We start from the raw sequence: 18,853 nt of genomic DNA, 5'->3' as shown, positions 1-18,853 counted from the left end.
TTCTTTGTTAAGAAAAAAGATGGTTCTTTAGGACCATGTCTGGATTTCAGGGAGCTGAACAGTATCACAATTCATGACCCTTATCCGCTTCCTCTGATCCCGGACCTGTTTAACCAGATTGTTGGGGCTAAAGTTTTTTCCAAGTTGGATCTAAGAGGGGCATACAACCTGGTCAGGGTCAGAGAAGGAGACGAACGGAAGACGGCCTTTAATACCCCTGAGGGCCATTTAGAGAATTTGGTTATGCCTTTTGTTTTGATGAATGCTCCAGCCGTCTTTCAGCATTTTGTGAACAGCATTTTTTATCATTTAAATGGGAAATTTGTATTAGTGTATCTAGATGACATTTGGATTTTTTCTCCCGATTTCAAAACTCATAAGGAACACTTACATCAGGCCTTGCTCATCCTGCGGGAGAATAAATTGTACGCTAAACTGGAAAACTGTGTGTTTGCGGTTCCAGAAATTAAATTTCTGGGGTTTCTTCTCTCCACTTCTGGTTTTCGCATGGACCCCGAGAAGGTCCGCGCTGTGCTTGAGTGGAAGCTTCCTGAGAATCAAAAGGCGCTGATGCGTTTTTTGGGTTTTGCCAATTATTACAGGAAGTTTATTTTGAATTATTCCTCTGTTGTTAAACCACTCACTGATATGACTAGACAGGGGGTAGAGGCGCGTAAGGCCATTTCTAATATCAAGGAGAGTTTTGCTTCCGCTCCCATCTTGGTACAACCTGATATTTCTTTACCCTTCATAATTGAGGTTGATGCTCCTGAGGTGGGTGTGGGTGCGGTCTTGTCTCAGGGTCCCTCTCCTGCCAAATCGCGACCGTGTGCCTTTTTCTCGAAGAAACTCTCCTCCGCAGAGAGAAATTACGATGTGGGAGATAGGAAGTTGTTGGCCATCAAGTTAGCTTTTGAGGAATGGCGCCATTGGCTAGAGAGAGCCAGACACCCTATTACCGTGTTTACTGACCATAAGAATCTTGCCTACTTGGAGTCAGCCAAGTGTCTGAACCCGAGACAGGCCAGATGGTCTTTGTTCTTTTCAAGGTTTAATTTTGTTGACACGTTCCACCATGGGGTTTATAATGTGAAGGCGGATGCCCTATCACGTTGTTTTCCGGGAGGTGGGAATTTTGAAGACCCGGGTCCCATTTTGGCTGAAGGTGTGGTGGTCTCTGCTCTTTATCCTGAATTGGAGGCAGAGGTTCAGGTAGCCCAGTCAGAGGCTCCTGATCTTTGTCCTCCTGGGAGGTTGTTTGTGCCTCTCGCTTTAAGACACAAGATTTTTAAGGAGCACCACGATACTGTCCTTGCTGGGCACCCGGGGCAAGAGGCACAGTGGATCTCATCGCTTGGAGATTCTGGTGGCCGGCGCTTCGTAAGTCGGTTGAGGGTTTTGTGGCAGCCTGCGAGACCTGCGCTCGTGCCAAAGTCCCTCATTCACGGCCATCAGGTCCTCTCCTTCCGTTACCCATTCCTTCCCGTCCTTGGAAACATCTGTCCATGGACTTCATTATGGACCTGCCTCGTTCCTCGGGGAAGACTGTGATTCTGGTGGTGGTGGACCGTTTTAGCAAAATGTTGCATTTCATTCCTTTTCCTGGCTTGCCCAATGCTAAGACGCTGGCACAGGCATTTATTGATCACATTGTCAAATTGCATGGTATTCCTTCAGACATAGTCTCTGATAGGGGCACACAGTTTGTTTCCAGATTCTGGAAGGCTTTCTGTTCTCGCTTGGGGGTTCGGTTCTCATTCTCTTCTGCTTTCCACCCGCAGTCGAATGGCCAGACAGAGCGCGTCAATCAGAATCTGGAGACATATCTGCGCTGTTTTGTGGCGGAGAATCAGGAGGATTGGTGTTCTTTTTTGTCCCTTGCTAAGTTTGCTTTAAATAACCGTCGTCAGGAGTCCTCTGATAAGTCACAATTTTTTGGTGCATATGGGTTTCATCCGCAGTTTGGGACATTCTCTGGAAATGGGTCTTCTGGTTTACCTGATGAGGACAGATTCTCCTCGTCTTTGTCATCTATTTGGCAAAAGATTCAGGATAATATAAAGAGCATGAGTGAGAGATATAAGCGTGTGGCGGATAAGAGACGTGTGCCTGGTCCGGACCTGAAATTGAAGGTTCCCTCCTGGAAGTTGGGTCCTAAGTTTATTGGGCCTTACAAAATCTTGTCCGTCATCAATCCCGTTGCTTACCGTCTTGATCTTCCTCAGACTGGGAGGATCCATAATGTTTTCACAAGTCCCTATTAAAACCTTATGTCCAACCCACTGTACCCTCCTCTTTGCCTCCGCCTCCGATTGTGGTTGATGGTAATCTTGAATTTCAGGTCTCTAGGATTGTGGACTCTCGTATTATCCGCGGTTCTCTTCAATACCTCGTTCATTGGGAGGGTTATGCTACTGAGGAGAGGATGTGGGTTCCAGTGGCGGACATTAAGGCCATTCGTATTATCAGGGCGTTCCATAGGTTCCATCCTGAGAAGGTGGGCTCTGAGTGTCTGGAGTCCACTCGTAGAAGGAGGGGTACTGTCACCGACAGATCTCTGAGAAGTTCTGATAGACGTTCTTCAGTACCTCCTGCGTGATGTTTTTTTGTTTTGGTTTCGCTTTGACATCTCTTCTCCCTCTCCCAGCTGTCATCTATTAGCAGTGATTGCATCCCTTTATATCCCCTCCCATACTGTCTCACTTTGCGGTTTATACTACTTCCTGGATTGTGCTCAGTGCTAGAAGTTTGCTACTAAGTCTATCCCTTTATTTGTGTTTATCTGTTGGCTTCATTCTAGGTGACCCTGACTCCCTCTGTATTTAGTGCAGGGAGCCGGTGGTCGTGTCCCCTCACTATTATAGGGTTTTCAGGTGTCACTCAGTGTAAGTAGGTGGACATGCAACTTTCTATCACAGAGATCTTTGCATGGGCTGAGCAGTCAGGGAGAGATATAGGGCTTTAATAAGGCTCTCCGTTTTGCTCCTTAGTTTGGGATCAAGTCAGTCGGATCTTTATTTGTTAATTCTTGTTTTCTGCGACACCATCCGTGACAAATACAGTCATTTGAAATACAGCCATTTTGGGCAAAGAAATATGTAGTTCCGACCAACACTGGTTCAGACTGTGTGAGATACTCCCTCTACATACAGGGGTTTGATTCGGAGATTTGAAATACAGCCATTTGAAATACAGCCATTTTGTGCAAAGAAATATTTAATTCAGGCCTACACTGGTTCAGACTGTGTGAGATACTCCCTCTACATACAGGGGTTTGATTCAGGGATTTGAAATACAGCTATTTGAAATACAGCCATTTTGTGCAAAGATATATTTACTTCAGGCCTACTATTGGTGGGACTATGAGGAGCACTATTACTATTGGGGGCAGTAATGTTTCTTTAGGATAGTATTTGGGGTATGAGGGGGGGGGGGGTTGAGGTTTTGGCATAGCAAGCAGCAGGATAACACTGTGGGGACTCCAGTTGGGGGATAATGATAGAAAGTGAGGAAGCTAAGATGTCTGTGTGTCACACTCTGCAGAGACGAGGCGGCTGAGAGAAGTTGTCCAGACCGAGAAGATGATGACAGAGAGGAGACGTCACCTGGAGGCCCTGGATGTGACAGGTAAGTGCCGCTGTATAGCAAGTACAGCATAGTGCGGGGCATATTTATTGGGGCTTGTGCCCCGGATCTTTTGAGACCCTAGCAACGCCCCTGCCTCACAGGTCATGTGATCAGTTCTAAATGCAGTTGCTGAAAAGGACCTGGGATGACGTCACCATCATGTGACCAGTGCAGAAGAGGACGGCTCAGCAGTGAAGAGAAGCCCTGGGAAGAGGCTGAGGTGAGGTCTGTACATGAGGAGAGGTAAGTGAAGGGGTAGATTACTCAGTGTCAGAGGCAAAGCAATGTTGGGAGTTGTAGTTATTTAACTGGGACTGTATGTTAGGGCTGAAGGGAGGGAAGTTATTTACATGGGACTGAAATTTGGAAGTGGCTGGGGTAGGTAGGGTTGTTGCAGGTATCGAAATTTCTATACCCAATCGATACTTTTGTTCCAGTATCGGATTAATTATTTTTTTCGATACTCGGCTGCGCAGTCTAGTATCACAGAACATGAGCACGCTGCTGTCAGCGCGCTCATGTTCCCTCAGCAGCACAGGAGAGAAGGAAGCAGTCCCCCCCCCCCGTGCTGCGCTGCCAATGAGGAGAGAGGGGCAAAGGAGGGGCGGGCACACTGCGCCACTAATGATAGGACAACCTTTTTTATGGGTTTGGTCTTCGTTAAGTTAGCAGGACATGTAGAGCAGCGCCCAGGGATCTTCCTGCACCTACTATTATTCCTGGGCGCCGCTCCGTTCGCCCGCTGTGCTCCAGTTACAGTCTCCTTTTTGGAACGCCCAGGAGAGAAGCTGATGTCTCCTCGCCATCGCTCCGATAGTAGTAATTAGCATACGGAGCAGAAGACGAAGCGGTGCCCAGGAATAATAGTAGGTGCAGGGAGATCCCTGGGCGCCGCTCTACATGTCCTGCTAACTTAACTAAGTCCGAACCCACGAAAGGTAGTCTTTAGCTTTTAATACTGGAGGCGGGTGCCGGCAGTAGAATCACATTGCCGGCACCAAGCCTCTGACAGAGAGCTGCGATCAGCGGCAGTTAACTGCACCTGATTCACTGCCAGTACCTGCCTCCTGTATTAAAGGTTAATTATCATTGGTGGCGCAGTGCACCCCCCTCCCCCCGCTTTATTAAAATCATTGGTGGCGCAGTGCGCCCGCCCCCCTCAACCCCCCTAGTATTAAAATCATTGGTGGCAGTGGCCACAGAGTCCCCTCACTTCCTCTCATTGGTGGTGTAGTGGCAGCTTCTGGTGCTACGATCGGTTACCATGGCAACCAGGACGCTCCTGAAGCCCTGGCTGCCATAGTCAGCTCCCTGCTGTGTGCACTATGCACAGGGCAGCAGGGAGGAGTGTGAGGTCCTATTCACCCTGATAGAGCTCTATGTGGGTGAATAGGACAAGGGATGAAAGATCCCAGGTTCTAGCCCCTAAGGGGGGAAATAGTTATTAAATAAAAAGTAAAAAATAAAAAAAGTGTTTTAAAAAAACACCTAAATATTAAGTATAAATCACCCCCTTTCCCAATTTTACATATAAAATATATAAACAATGAATAAACATATCACATATCGCCACGTCCGAAAAGTCCAAACTATTAAAATATTTAAAAAATCTATGCGTTGAACACCGGAACAGAAAAAATACAAATAAAAACTGCGCGATTCGCAATTTTTTTTAAATGCGGAATGCACATGGCTTTTTTGGTTTATTTCTTTTTTTGCGTATGGTATCAAGTATCGCAATACTTGTTTATGGTATCAAAATCGAATAAAAAATTTGGTATTGTAACAACTCTAGGGGTAGGGTGATGTTATTTACATGGGACTGTATGTTGAAGGTGGCTGGGGGAGTAAGTGATGTTATTTACATGGGACTGAAATTTGGAAGTGGCTGGGGAGGGTGATGTTATTTACATGGGACTGTATGTTGAGGGGTAATGTTATTTACATGGGACTGTATGTTGAAGGTGGCTAGGGAGGGGGTGATGTTATTTACATGGGACTGTATATTGGAGGGGGCTGGAGAGATGATGTGATGGTATTTATATGGGACTCTATAGCGGAGGTGCTGAGGAATTATAATTTTTGAGGGCACTAAACGGAGGAATATAACTACAGGGGTCACTGCAGGCGGCATTATAAATATTGGGGGGCTTCAAGGTTAGCATTATAACAGTAGGGGGCAATATACATACTGGGGGCACTGTGTGGGCATTATAACAGTAGGGGCAATATAAATACTGGGGGCACTGTGTGGGCATTATAACAGTAGGGGGAGATATAAATACTGGGGCACTTCAGGGTGAGCATTATAACAGTAGGGAGTCTTATAAATAAATACTGGGGGCACTGTGGGGGCATTTTAAATCCAGGGGACATTAGGCGTTCTTATTACTACTGGGGGCTCTATAGGAGGGATCTGCATTATTTCTACTAAGGACCCCCATAGTGCTCGTATTACTACTGAGGGGTCTGTAGAGAGCTTTATTATCACTGGGGGAATAATAGGGGGTCTTATTTCTACTAGGGGCTCTGTAAGGATATTATTAATACTGGAGGGCTCTTCTACTAATGGGGGCACTCTTAGGGAGCATTATCACAGTTGGGGCACTATAGGGGGCAGTATTACTAATGAGGGCATTCTAGAAGGGAATTACTATTGGGGGGACTATGAGGAGTACTGTTACTCATTTTTCTTCAGGATAGTATTTGGGGGTAGAGAAAAGTGAGGAAGCTAAGATGTCCGTGCGTCACTGAGAGACGTGTCCGGACCGAATGGAGAAGATGACAGAGAAGATCTACATCGGAGGAGACGTCACCTGGAGGCCCTGGATGTGACAGGCATAGCGAGTACAGCAAAATGTTTTCAGTGCTAGTGTTTGAGGGGGGGGGGGGGGTGCGGTTGTTCAACTTAGAGAATTGGGCCATATGCATTGGTGCTTGGGCCCCGAATCTTTTAAGACCCTAGCAACGCCCCTGGTGGGGGGGCTTTGAGGGGTGGGAGTGTCACGACCATGGTCATGGTCGTGACTCAAGATGTAGTCTACCCAACAGGTAGTCTACCCAGCTCCTAGCTTAGGGACCAGCGGAGGGCTAGTAGTGACCCGAGGTTCCAGAGCATGAGCCCTCCTACCTTCAAGGTCGGCTCATGTCGCTAGGAGTTAGGGTCAGATTAGGGAAGCAATAGGAGGTGACCTGCTCCCTAGTTCTGTGGTTCTGGCCAAGTCGTGACTACCATCTTCTGTAATCGCACGGCTGAGGGTTTTCCCCATCCTCAGCCGTGACAGATACTCCCTCTACATACAGGGGTTTGATTCAGGGATTTGAAATACAGCCATTTTGTGCAAATATATATTTACTTCAGGCTTACAATGGTTCAGACCGTGTGAGATACCCCCTCTACAAACAGGGGTTTGATTCAGGGATTTGAAATTACAGCCATTTGAAATACAGCCATTTTGGGGAAAAAAAATATTTACTTCAGGCCTACATTGGTTCAGGCCGTGTGAGATAGTCCCTCTACATACAGGGGTTTGAATCAGGCATTTGAAATACAGCCATTTGAAATACAGCCATTTGGGGGAAATAAATATTTACTTCAGGCCTACACTGTTCCAGGCCTTGTGAGATACTCCTTCTGCATACAGGGGTTTGATTCAGGGATTTAAAATACAGCCATTTGAAATACAGCCATTTTGTGCAAAGATATATTTACTTCAGGCCTAAACTAGTTCAGACTGTGTGAGATACTCCGTCTACATACAGGGGTTTGATTCAGGGATTTGAAATTACAGCCATTTGAAATACAGCCATTTTGGGGAAAAAAAATATTTACTTCAGGCCTACATTGGTTCAGATCATGTAAGACACTCCCTCTGCATACAGGGGTTTGATTCAGGGATTTGAAATACAGCCATTTGAAATACAGCCATTTTGTGCAAAGATATATTTTCTTCAGGCCTACAATGGTTCAGACCGTGTGAGATACCCCCTCTACATACAGGGGTTTGAGTCAGGGATTTTAAATACAGCCATTTAAAAAACAGCCATTTTGTTCAAAGATATATTTGCTTCAGGCCTACACTGGTTCTGGCCCTGTAAAATACACCCTCTAAACATACAGGGGTTTGATTCAGGGATTTGAAATACAGCCATTTGAAATACAGCCATTTTAGGCAAATAAATATTTACTTCAGGCCTACACTGGTTCAGACCGTGTGAGATACTTCATCTACATACAGGGGTTTGATTCAGGGTTTTTAAATACAGCCATTTTGTGCAAAGAGATATTTACTTCAAGCCTACACTGGTTCAGACCGTGTGAGATACTCCCTCTAAATACAGGGGTTTTATTCAGGGATTTTTAATACAGCCATTTGAAATACATCCATTTTGGGCAAAGAAATATTTACTTCAGGCCTACACTGGTTCAGGCCCTGTGAGATATTCCCTCTACATACAGGGGTTTGATTCAGGGATTTAAAATGCAGCCATTTGAAATCCAGCCATTTTGTGCAAAGATATTTTTATTTCAGGCCTACACTGGTTTTGGCCCTGTGAGATACAACCTCTACATACAGGGGTTTGATTCAGGGATTTGAAATACAGCCATTTGAAATACAGCCATTTTGGGCAAAGAAATATTTACTTCAGGCCTACACTGGTTCAGACCGTTTGAGATACTTCCTTTACATACAGGGGTTTGATTCAGGGATTCAGAATACAACCATTTGAAATACAGCCAATTTGTGCAAATATATATTTACTTCAGGCCTACACAGGTTCAGACTGTGTGAGACACTCCCTCTACATACAAGGGTTTGAATCAGGCATTTGAAATACAGCCATTCAGGGCAAATAAATATTTAGTTCAGGCCTACACTGGTTCAGGCCATGTGAGATACTCCCTCTACATATAGGGGTTTGGTTCAGGGATTTGAAATACAGCCATTGGAAATACAGCCATTTTGTCCAAATATATATTTAATTCAGGCCTACAGTGGTTCAGACTGTGTGAGATACAACCTGTACATACAGGGGTTTGAATCAGGCATTTGAAATACAGCCATTTTGGACAAAGATATATTTACTTCAGGCCTACACTGGTTCAGACCGTGTGAGATACTCCCTCTACATACAGGGGTTTGAATCAGGCATTTGAAATACAGCCATTTGAAATACATCCATTTTGGGCAAAGAAATATTTACTTCAGGCCTACACTAGTTCAGACCGTGTGAGATCCCCCCTCTACATACAGGTGTTTGAATCAGGCATTTGAAATATAGCCATTTCAAATACAACCATTTTGTGCAAAGATATATTAACTTTAGGCCTACACTGGTTCAGCTCTTGTGAGATACTTCCTCTACATACAGGGGTTTTATTCAGTGATTTGAAATACAGCCATTTTGTGCAAAGATATATTTACTTCAGGTCTACACTGGTTCAGACTGTGTGAGATACTCCCTCTACATACAGGGGTTTGATTCAGAGATTTAAAATGCAGCCATTTGAAATCCAGCCATTTTGTGCAAAGATATTTTTATTTCAGGCCTACACTGGTTTTGGCCCTGTGAGATACACCCTCTACATACAGGGGTTTGATTCAGGGATTTGAAATACAGCCATTTGAAATACAGCCATTTTGGGCAAAGAAATATTTACTTCAGGCCTACACTGGTTCAGACCGTTTGAGATGCAGCCATTTGAAATCCAGCCATTTTGTGCAAAGATATTTTTGTTTCAGGCCTACACTGGTTTTGGCCGTGTGAGATACACCCTCTACATACAGGGGTTTGATTCAGGGATTTGAAATACAGCCATTTGAAATACAGCCATTTTGGGCAAAGAAATATTTACTTCAGGCCTACACTAGTTTAGACCGTTTGAGATACTTCCTCTACATACAGGGGTTTTATTCAAGGAATTTAGAATACAACCATTTGAAATACAGCCAATTTGTGCAAAGATATATTTACTTCAGGCCTACACAGGTTCAGACTGTGTGAGACACTCCCTCTACATACAAGGGTTTGAATCAGGCATTTGAAATACAGCCATTTAGGGCAAATAAATATTTAGTTCAGGCCTACACTGGTTCAGGCCATTTGAGATACTCCCTCTACATATAGGGGTTTGATTCAGGGATTTGAAATACAGCCATTTGAAATACAGCCATTTTGTGCAAAGATATATTTACTTCAGGTCTACACTGGTTCAGACAATGTGAGATACTCCCTCTACATACAGGGGTTTGAATCAAGCATTTGAAATGCAGCCATTTTGGACAAAGATATATTTACTTCAGGCCTACACTGGTTCAGACCGTGTGAGATACTCCCTCCACATAGAGGGGTTTGAATCAGGCATTTGAAATACAGCCATTTGAAATGCATCCATTTTGGGCAAAGATATATTTACTTCAGGTCTACACTGGTTCAGACCGTGTGAGACACTCCCTCTACATATAGCGGTATGATTCAGGGATTTGAAATGCAGCCCTTTGAAATACAGCCATTTTGCGCAAAGAAATATTTACTTCAGGCCTACACTGGTTCAGACCGTGTGAGATCCCCCCTCTACATACAGGTGTTTGAATCAGGCATTTGAAATACTGCAATTTCAATTACAACCATTTTGTGCAAAGATATATTTACTTTACGCCTACACTGGTTCAGCTCTTGTGAGATACTCCCTCTACATACAGGGGTTTTATTCAGTGATTTGAAATACAGAAATTTTGTGCAAAGATATATTTACTTCATGCCTACACTGGTTCAGACCGTGTGAGATACTCCCTCTACATACAGGGGTTTGAATCAGGCATTTGAAATACAGCCATTTGAAATACAGCCATTTTGTGCAAAGATATATTTACTTCAGGTCTACACTGGTTCAGACCGTGATATACTCCCTCTACATACAGGGGTTTGAATCACGCATTTGAAATACAGCCATTTTGGGGAAAGATCTAATTACTTTAGGCCAACACTGGTTCAGATCGTGTGAGATACTCCCTCTACATACAGCGGTTTTATTCAGGGATTTGAAATACAGCCCTTTGAAATACAGCCATTTTGTTCAAAGAAATATTTACTTCAGGCCTACACTGGTTCAGACCGTGTGAGATACTCCCTCTACATACAGAGGTTTTAATCAGGCATTTGAAATACAGCCATTCAAAATACAGCCATTTTGTGCAAAGATATATTTACTTCAGGTCTACACTGGTTCAGACCGTGTGAGATACTCCCTCTACATACAGGGGTTTGAATCAGGCATTTAAAATACAGCCATTTTGGTGAAATATGTATTTACTTCAGGCCTACACGGGTTCAGATCGTGTGAGATACTCCCACTACATACAGCGGTTTGATTCAGGGATTTGGAATACAGCCCTTTGAAATACAGCCATTTTGTGCAAAGAAATATTTACTTCAGGTCTACACTGGTTCAGACCGTGTGAGATCCCCCCTCTACATACAGGTGTTTGAATCAGGCATTTGAAATACAGCCATTTGAAATACAACCATTTTGTGCAAAGATATATTTACTTCAGGCCTACACTAGTTCAGGCCGTCTGAGATACACCCTCTACATACATGGGTTTGATTCAGCCATTTGATATACAGCCATTTTGGTAAAAAAAAAATATTTTATTGAAGCCTAGTCTGGTTTAGGCTTTGTGAGATACACCATTTACATACTGTCGCTCTATTCTACAATTTTAGTGCAAAAATATGTTGAGAGCGTCAAATAAGGGACAAGGTCCAGTTCGCAGTGCTGCTCAGCTACACGCACAAGTGAAACCCCTTCCTCAGGTGCGAGTAGGCGACAAAATCTGCAGCGGTATTTGGTTGGGCCTAATGCTGCTCTACGAATGGCGAGGTCTTAACAAGTACAGGCGAGAGTAGATTGGTTTGTTGACAGTGGTTCCAGTTCCTTCACATTGTCTCCCACTTAGTCTCCTGCTAACAGACCACAGTTGGCACCTGCAGCCAATGTCCAGCAGTCTTTCACCTCACCCCCTTGCAAATCAGCCAAGCAGTCTGAACCCCAAGTCATGAGGAAGTCTATTCTGCTTTTTGATGACTCTGTTAGCAGGGTTTCCCAGGGCCATCCACCTAGCCCTTCCCCAGAAGTGGAAGAGATTGAGTGAACCGATGCCCAACCACTTATCTTTCAAGATGAGTACATGGGAGGACCATCGCAGCACGTCTCGGATGATGACGAATCACAGGTGCCAACTGCTGGGGCTTTCGAAAGTGTGCAGACAGACGAGGAAGGAAGGGGTGAAGACTGGGTGGAAGATGATGTGAAGGACGATGAGGTCCTCGACCCCACATGGAATCAAGGTTATGCGAGTGACCTATGTAGTTCGGAGGAAGAGGCGGTGGTCGCACAGAGCCACCAGCACAGCAGAAGAGGGAGCAGGGTGCAAAAGCGGAGTGGCTGTCCTCTAGACAGTATGCCGCCTACTGCAGCGAGGAACCGAGCACACCAAAGCCAGCTCCAAGGAGTTCCCTGGTGTGGCAGTTCTTAAGACAATGTGTTGACGACAAGACACGAATGGTTTGCACGCTGTGCATTCAGAGCCTAAAGCGAGGCATAAACGTTCTCAACCTGAGCACAACCTGCATGACCATACATTTAAGTGCAAAGCACGAGCTGCAGTGGAGTAGACACCTCAAAAACCAAGAAAGGTCTCTGGCTCCTCCTGCTTCCTCTTCTGCTGTAGTCTCGCCCTCTTCATCCACCCCTGGAATGACAGTGCAACCTGGCACCCCGCAAACAGAGGATCTGCCAGCAACACCAACACCTGGGTAACCAAGCATCTCCACAATGTCCCACGGAAGCGTCAGCTCTCCATATCCCAAATGCTGGAGAGGAAGAGGAAGTACCCCTCTACTCACCCGCGATCTCTAGCCCTGAATGCCAGCATTTCTAATTGACTGGCCTTTGAAATGCTGTCATTCCGTCTGGTGGAGACGGATAGTTTTAAAGGCCTTATGGCGGTGGCTGTCCCACAGTATGTCCTGCCTAGCCGCCACTACTTTTCAAGGCGAGCCATCCCTTCCCTTCACAACCAAGTAGCGGACAAAATCAGGTGTGCACTGCGCAACGCCATCTGTGGCAAGGTGCACCTGACTATGGATACGTGGACCAGTAAGCACGGTCAGGGCCGTTATATATCTCCATAACAGCACACTGAGTAAATGCAGTGGCGGCTGGGCCTGAGGCAGATAGCAGTTTGGAGCATGTCCTTCCACCACCGATTGCAGGGCGCTACAGTTTGCCTCCTGTTGCTTCCTCCTCCTCTACCAGCTCCTCTTCCGGTCAGCGTAACACCTTCACAACCAACTTCAGCACAGCCAAGGGTAAACCAGAATTAAAGTAAAATGGAGAATACATTTCAAAATTCCACATTTTTGGCAGATTTTTCATTTTAGATTTTTTTTTTAACACATTGAGGGTTAACAGCCAAACAAATCTCAATATTTATTACCCTGATTCTGCGGTTTACAGAAACACTCCACATATGGTCGTAAACTGATGTAAGGGTGCACGGCAGGGCGCAGAAGAATAGGAGCACCACATGGTTTTTGGAAGGCAGATTTTGCTGGACTGTTGTTTTGATGCCATGTCCCATTTAAAGCCCCGCTGATGCACCCCTAGAGTAGAAACTCCCAAAAGTGAACCTATTTTGGAAACTGGGGGATAAGGTGCCAGATTTATTGGTACCATTTTTGGGTACATAGAATTTTTTGATCATTCATTATTACACTTTATGACCAAAAAATTTGATGTTTTGGAACAGTTTTTATTTATTTATTTTTAAAGCGTTCATCTAAGGGATTAGGTCATGTGACAGTTTTATAGAGCAGATCATTACGGACGTGGTGATACCTAATATGTCTACTTTTTCTTATTTGTTTTAGTTTTACACAATAATAGCATTTTTGAAACAAAGAAATGATGTTTTAGTGTCTCCATAGTCTGAAAGCCATAGTTTTTTTATTTTTGGGCGATTGTCTTAAATAGGGTATCATTTTTTGCGGGATGAGGTGATGGTCTGATTGGTACTATTTTTGGGGGCATTTGCCTTTTTGATCGCTTGGTTTTGCACTTCTTGTGGCACTGTTTTTATTTTTTTACGGTGTTCACCGGAGGGGTTAGGTCATGTGATATTTTTATCGAGCATGTTGTTACAGACGTGCCAATAACTAATATGTACACTTTTTTATTTATTTCACTTTAACACAATAATTGCATATTTGAAATAAAAAAAAATACGTTTTAGTGTCTCTGTGTTCTGAGAGCTATAATTTTTTTAAACTATTTTCTTATGTAGGGTCTCATTTTTTGCGGGATGAGGTGACCGTTTTATTGGTACCATTTTGTGGGACATATGCCTTTTTGATAGCTCGGTGTTGCACTTTATGTGGTGTATGGTGACAATAATGGCTTTTTTTGACACAGTTTTTATTTTTTATCTTTTATGGTGTTTATCGGACAGGGTCGATCATGTGATATATTTATAAAGACTGTCGTTACGGACGCGGTGATACCTAATATGTGCATTTTTTTTCTTTTTTATAGGAAAAGTCCATTTATTTGTTAAAATTACATTTTTATTTATTTATTTACTTTTACTTTTATTATTTTCACATTTTTTTTATCAAGTCCCACTTGGATCTTGAAGATGGCTGTACTATACTTTGCAATGCTTTTGCTATACCATCAAATGTCCTGTAGATGGCAACACTGGGCGCTTTTGCAAAGCTTACTGCACATGCACTTTATTTATATATACCAGCAGTCCACCATCGGTCCTCTTGGTTTTTAATACGTTCATGTATTGTGACCTGTGTTAAATGTCTTTTTGTGACTTGTGTCAATCATGTCTTAATGTGATTTTTTAATAAAATTATGTCATTTTTGGATTATTTTGGTACTACAAGTGCTTTTTGTACTCTTTTGACCCACTGCTTCTGGTCATTTTTCATGCTATAATCAGGGGTGGGCCCTGAATTTGTTTTGGGCTATATATAGGTTCCCCTCCTACTCCATATGGACCCATATGACTTCAATGGGGTTCGGGTTCGGGACCAAGTTCGGGTCCCGAACTTAAACCTTTTTCCGAAGTTTGGCCGAACCCGTCGAACCCGAACATCCAGGTGTCCGCTCAACTCTACTCAAGATTATTATGTCTTATATTGGCAGAGTTGACCAGCTGCACCCCAAAAAATGGCTAAAGGTCACACACAGAATTGACAGACACATTTAAATTTTTTTTTTTAATCAGAAACAGTGTTGGCTTCCTCCTCGGTCTCTTCCACCTGCTAGCTCAAGATTATTATTATTTTTTTGGGCAGAGTAGAGAAGTATACTGGCTGCACCCCAAAAAATGGCAATAGGTAACACACAGAATTAACAGATAAAGAAAAAAAAATTAAGAACCCCCCCACACACACAAAAACAGTGTTGGCTTCCTCCTCCGCCTCCTCCTGCTCTTCCACCTACACTGCCATGTCTACAGGCTCCTCAACTTCCTACTCCACTTTGACCTCCACCTCCTGGTTCAAGATTATTATTTTTTATTTTTATGTATTTATGTTAAGTCATTTCCCTATCCCAGTGGCAGCTATAACAACGATACATTTACACAAGTACGCGTCGAAATGCTGCAATACCTAAAACTGCAACAGGGAAGAAAAGTCCAGCTGTCTGTGGATGACACTTTTATAGAGAGGGGGATCTGTGGATGACACTGCTATGGGGGGGATCTGTGGATGCCACATACCGGGTATAGCATCTTATGCTATATGTGTCATCCACAGATCCACCCCATAACAGTGTCATCCCCATTTCCCCCTCCATAACAGTGTCATCCCCATTTCCCCCTCCATAACAGTGTCATCCACAGATCCCCCTCCCCGCCTCTCACAGGAGTGTACATTTGACATTTCTAAACCGTAATCCATATCCTGCAGTAACTTTAACTTTAAATCAGGATTCAGCAGCCGCTCATCTCTACTAGTACCTTAACCTTACACCACTCGGCTAGCTTCGGTAACAGGGCCAGGCTACAGCCTACAGGTACTGCCTGTTAGTTGTTATCGAGCGAGCGCTGATTTCTGCAGGTCAGAGGATACGGATTACAGTTTAGAAGAAATGTACACTCCTGTGAGCGGTCTAGACCAGTGGCGGATCCAGAGCCTGGTCTCGGGAGAGGCACTTCCAGATTATTTTCTGTCCGCCGCCACAGAACAAGGGTGCTTATAGAACAGACTCCACAGTGTAGCGGTATATTGTATACTGTGTGGCACAGTGTAGCGGTATACTGTATATCGTGGGGCACAGTGTAGAGGTATACTGTATATTGTGTGGCACAGTGTAGAGGTATACTGTATATTGTGGGGCACAGTGTAGCTGAATACTGTGTGGCACAGTGTAGAGGTATACTGTATATCGTGGGGCACAGTGTAGAGGTATACTGTATATCGTGGGGCACAGTGTAGAGGTATACGGTATACTGTGTGGCACAGTGTAGAGGTATACTGTGTGGCACAGTGTAGAGGTATACTGTGTGGCACAGTGTAGAGGTATACTGTGTGGCACAGTGTAGAGGTATACTGTGTGGAACAGTGTAGAGGTATACTGTGTGGCACAGTGAAGAGGTATACTGTGTGGCACAGTGTAGAGGTATACTGTGTGGCACAGTGTAGAGGTATACTGTATATTGTGTGGCATAGTGTAGAGGTATACTGTATATTGTGTGGCACAGTGTAGAGGTATACCGTATATTGTGTGGCACAGTGTAGGCTATATGTGGAACACTAACAGTTACTTGGCTTGGCCCTTGGGGATCTCGGACGCCACTTCCACACTTTGGCTGGGGGCTCGGCGGAGCTGATGTGTTTTATCCTAATGAGAAAGATTTCATAATAGGGATTTGGAGAAGGGGCAGAGGGATAGCAGAGCAGGGAGAGGCTGGTACTGCTACTAGGGGGTCATACCATGGGGGAGTAATAAAGCCCACCATTATGCCCCCCAGTAGAAATAATTCTCCTTATAATGTGACAATGCAAAAAATACCCCCTTATGCCCCCAGTTGAGCTAATGTCCCCCATAATGTGCCAGTATAAAATACCCCTATATAGTGCCCCCAGTAAATGCCCCTATAGTGCTCCTCTCCCCCTTCCTCCTAGTGCCCCCCATAATGTACCAGTATAAAATGCCCCAGTAGATGCCCTCAGTGTCCCCCATAATTTTGCAAGTATAAATTACCCCTTCTTAGTGCCCCCGTAGATGACTCCATAGTACTCCTCTCCCCCCTACCCCATAGTACCCACCATAATGTGTCCCAGTATAAAATGCTACTGTACAGAGCCCCCCATATAAAACACCCCTTCTTTGTGTTGCCTCAGTAGATGCCCCTATAGTGCCCACCAATAATGTGCCAGTAATAAGCCCCCCATTACGTGCCAGTAATAAGCCCCCCATTACGTGCCAGTAATAAGCCCCCATCACGTGCCAGTAATAAGCCCCCCATCATGTGCCAGTAATAAGCCCCCCATTACGTGTCAGTAATAAGCCCCCCATTACGTGCCAGTAATCATGCGCCATTATTAAGTCGCCCCCCATTACGTGTCAGTAATAAGCCCCCCCATTACGTGCCAGTAATCATGTACCATTATTAAGTCCCCCCCCATCATGTGCCATTATTAAGTCCCCCCCCATCATGTGCCATTATTAAGTCCCCCCCCATCATGTGCCATTATTAAGTCCCCCCCCATCATGTGGCATTATTAAGTCCCCCCCCATCATGTGGCATTATTAAGTCCCCCCCATCATGTGGCATTATTAAGTCCCCCCCATCATGTGGCATTATTAAGTCCCCCCCATCATGTGGCATTATTAAGTCCCCCCCATCATGTGGCATTATTAAGTCCCCCCATCATGTGGCATTATTAAGTCCCCCCCATCATGTGGCATTATTAAGTCCCCCATCATGTGGCATTATTAAGTCCCCCCACCCCTTCAGTATCACTATTGTAAGAAAAAAAAAAAAAAAAGAACACTTATACTTACCTCAGTGTCAGCGATGCGATGCAGGCCTCTTCTGGTCTGTGTCCCACGCTGTATGGCTCAGGCAGCGCGATGACATCATTGCGCCGCCTGCGCCAGCCTCTGATAGGCTGCCGGCCTGGTGCCGGCAGCCTATCAGAGCAAGGGGAAGGGACACGCCTCTCCCTCCCCTGCACCGCCGCTGGCACAGGCAGTAGTAAGGAGATAAGCGCAATGGAAGTTGGGGGGGCACATGGGGGGGGCGAGCATGATGTAGGGGGGGCCGTGGCCCCCTCTGGCCCCCCCCGGCGACGCCACTGCCCTATCCACATTTGTTTACAGGGCAATTGTACTGCTCTTACCCCCATTTTAAATCCTTTTGAGAACTTCTAGCCCTTTCTATGACTTATTTACAGAAATTTTTCAGTCCCAAAGTTCGGATCCCCTTTACTTCAATGGGGTTCTCTGTTCAGGGTCAAGCTTGGGACATGAACCGAAACCGAGCATCCACAGGTTCGCTCATCGTTAGTCATCAGTATTTACAGCCTGCAAAACATCTTTAGCTGTAAATAGTGCCGATCTGGATACTGTGGGTGAAATTTCAGGATAAACACTCTAACCTTTACAGGTGAATTTAATGTGACCTTCTCCAAACTTTTGAATGCACATGTCTAACTGTTCAACGTTTCCGTACTTTTTGCACAACTTGCTGTTCTCTAAACGGGAGCTTAATGAAAAAATTCACAACAGGTGTTTGATCCATGAATCGTCCAATACATTTCCTGGTTTAATTAGATATGGTATTTAAACAGTCCTTCTCGTCATGCTGTTCACATTTTGACATCATGAGACCAAGATGACACCTAACAATTGATCAACAGTACCTCGCCATTGCGAGGCTTCAAGCAGGATGTTCTCAGACAGAAGTTGCAACTGAGCTTAGAGTGTCACAGAGTGTCATCAGCAGGTTGATGAATGCCACACAACTCCAGGCACAGGTGAGAGGCACCCAAGTGTCACGTCAGACCAATTGACCACAATGCACCAGCTCATCGAGGTCGCATCATTAGGGAATGGGTACTGGAGACAGGGGTACCTCAAATGGAGTGGCCTGAACTATCTCCAGAGCTGAATTCTATTGAAAACCTATGGGATCAG

Source organism: Bufo gargarizans, chromosome 3, assembly GCF_014858855.1.
Source record: "Bufo gargarizans isolate SCDJY-AF-19 chromosome 3, ASM1485885v1, whole genome shotgun sequence".
NCBI classification, from domain to species: domain Eukaryota; kingdom Metazoa; phylum Chordata; class Amphibia; order Anura; family Bufonidae; genus Bufo; species Bufo gargarizans.
The sequence above is the reverse complement of the archived record's forward strand: the minus strand, read 5'-3'. Positions refer to the sequence as shown.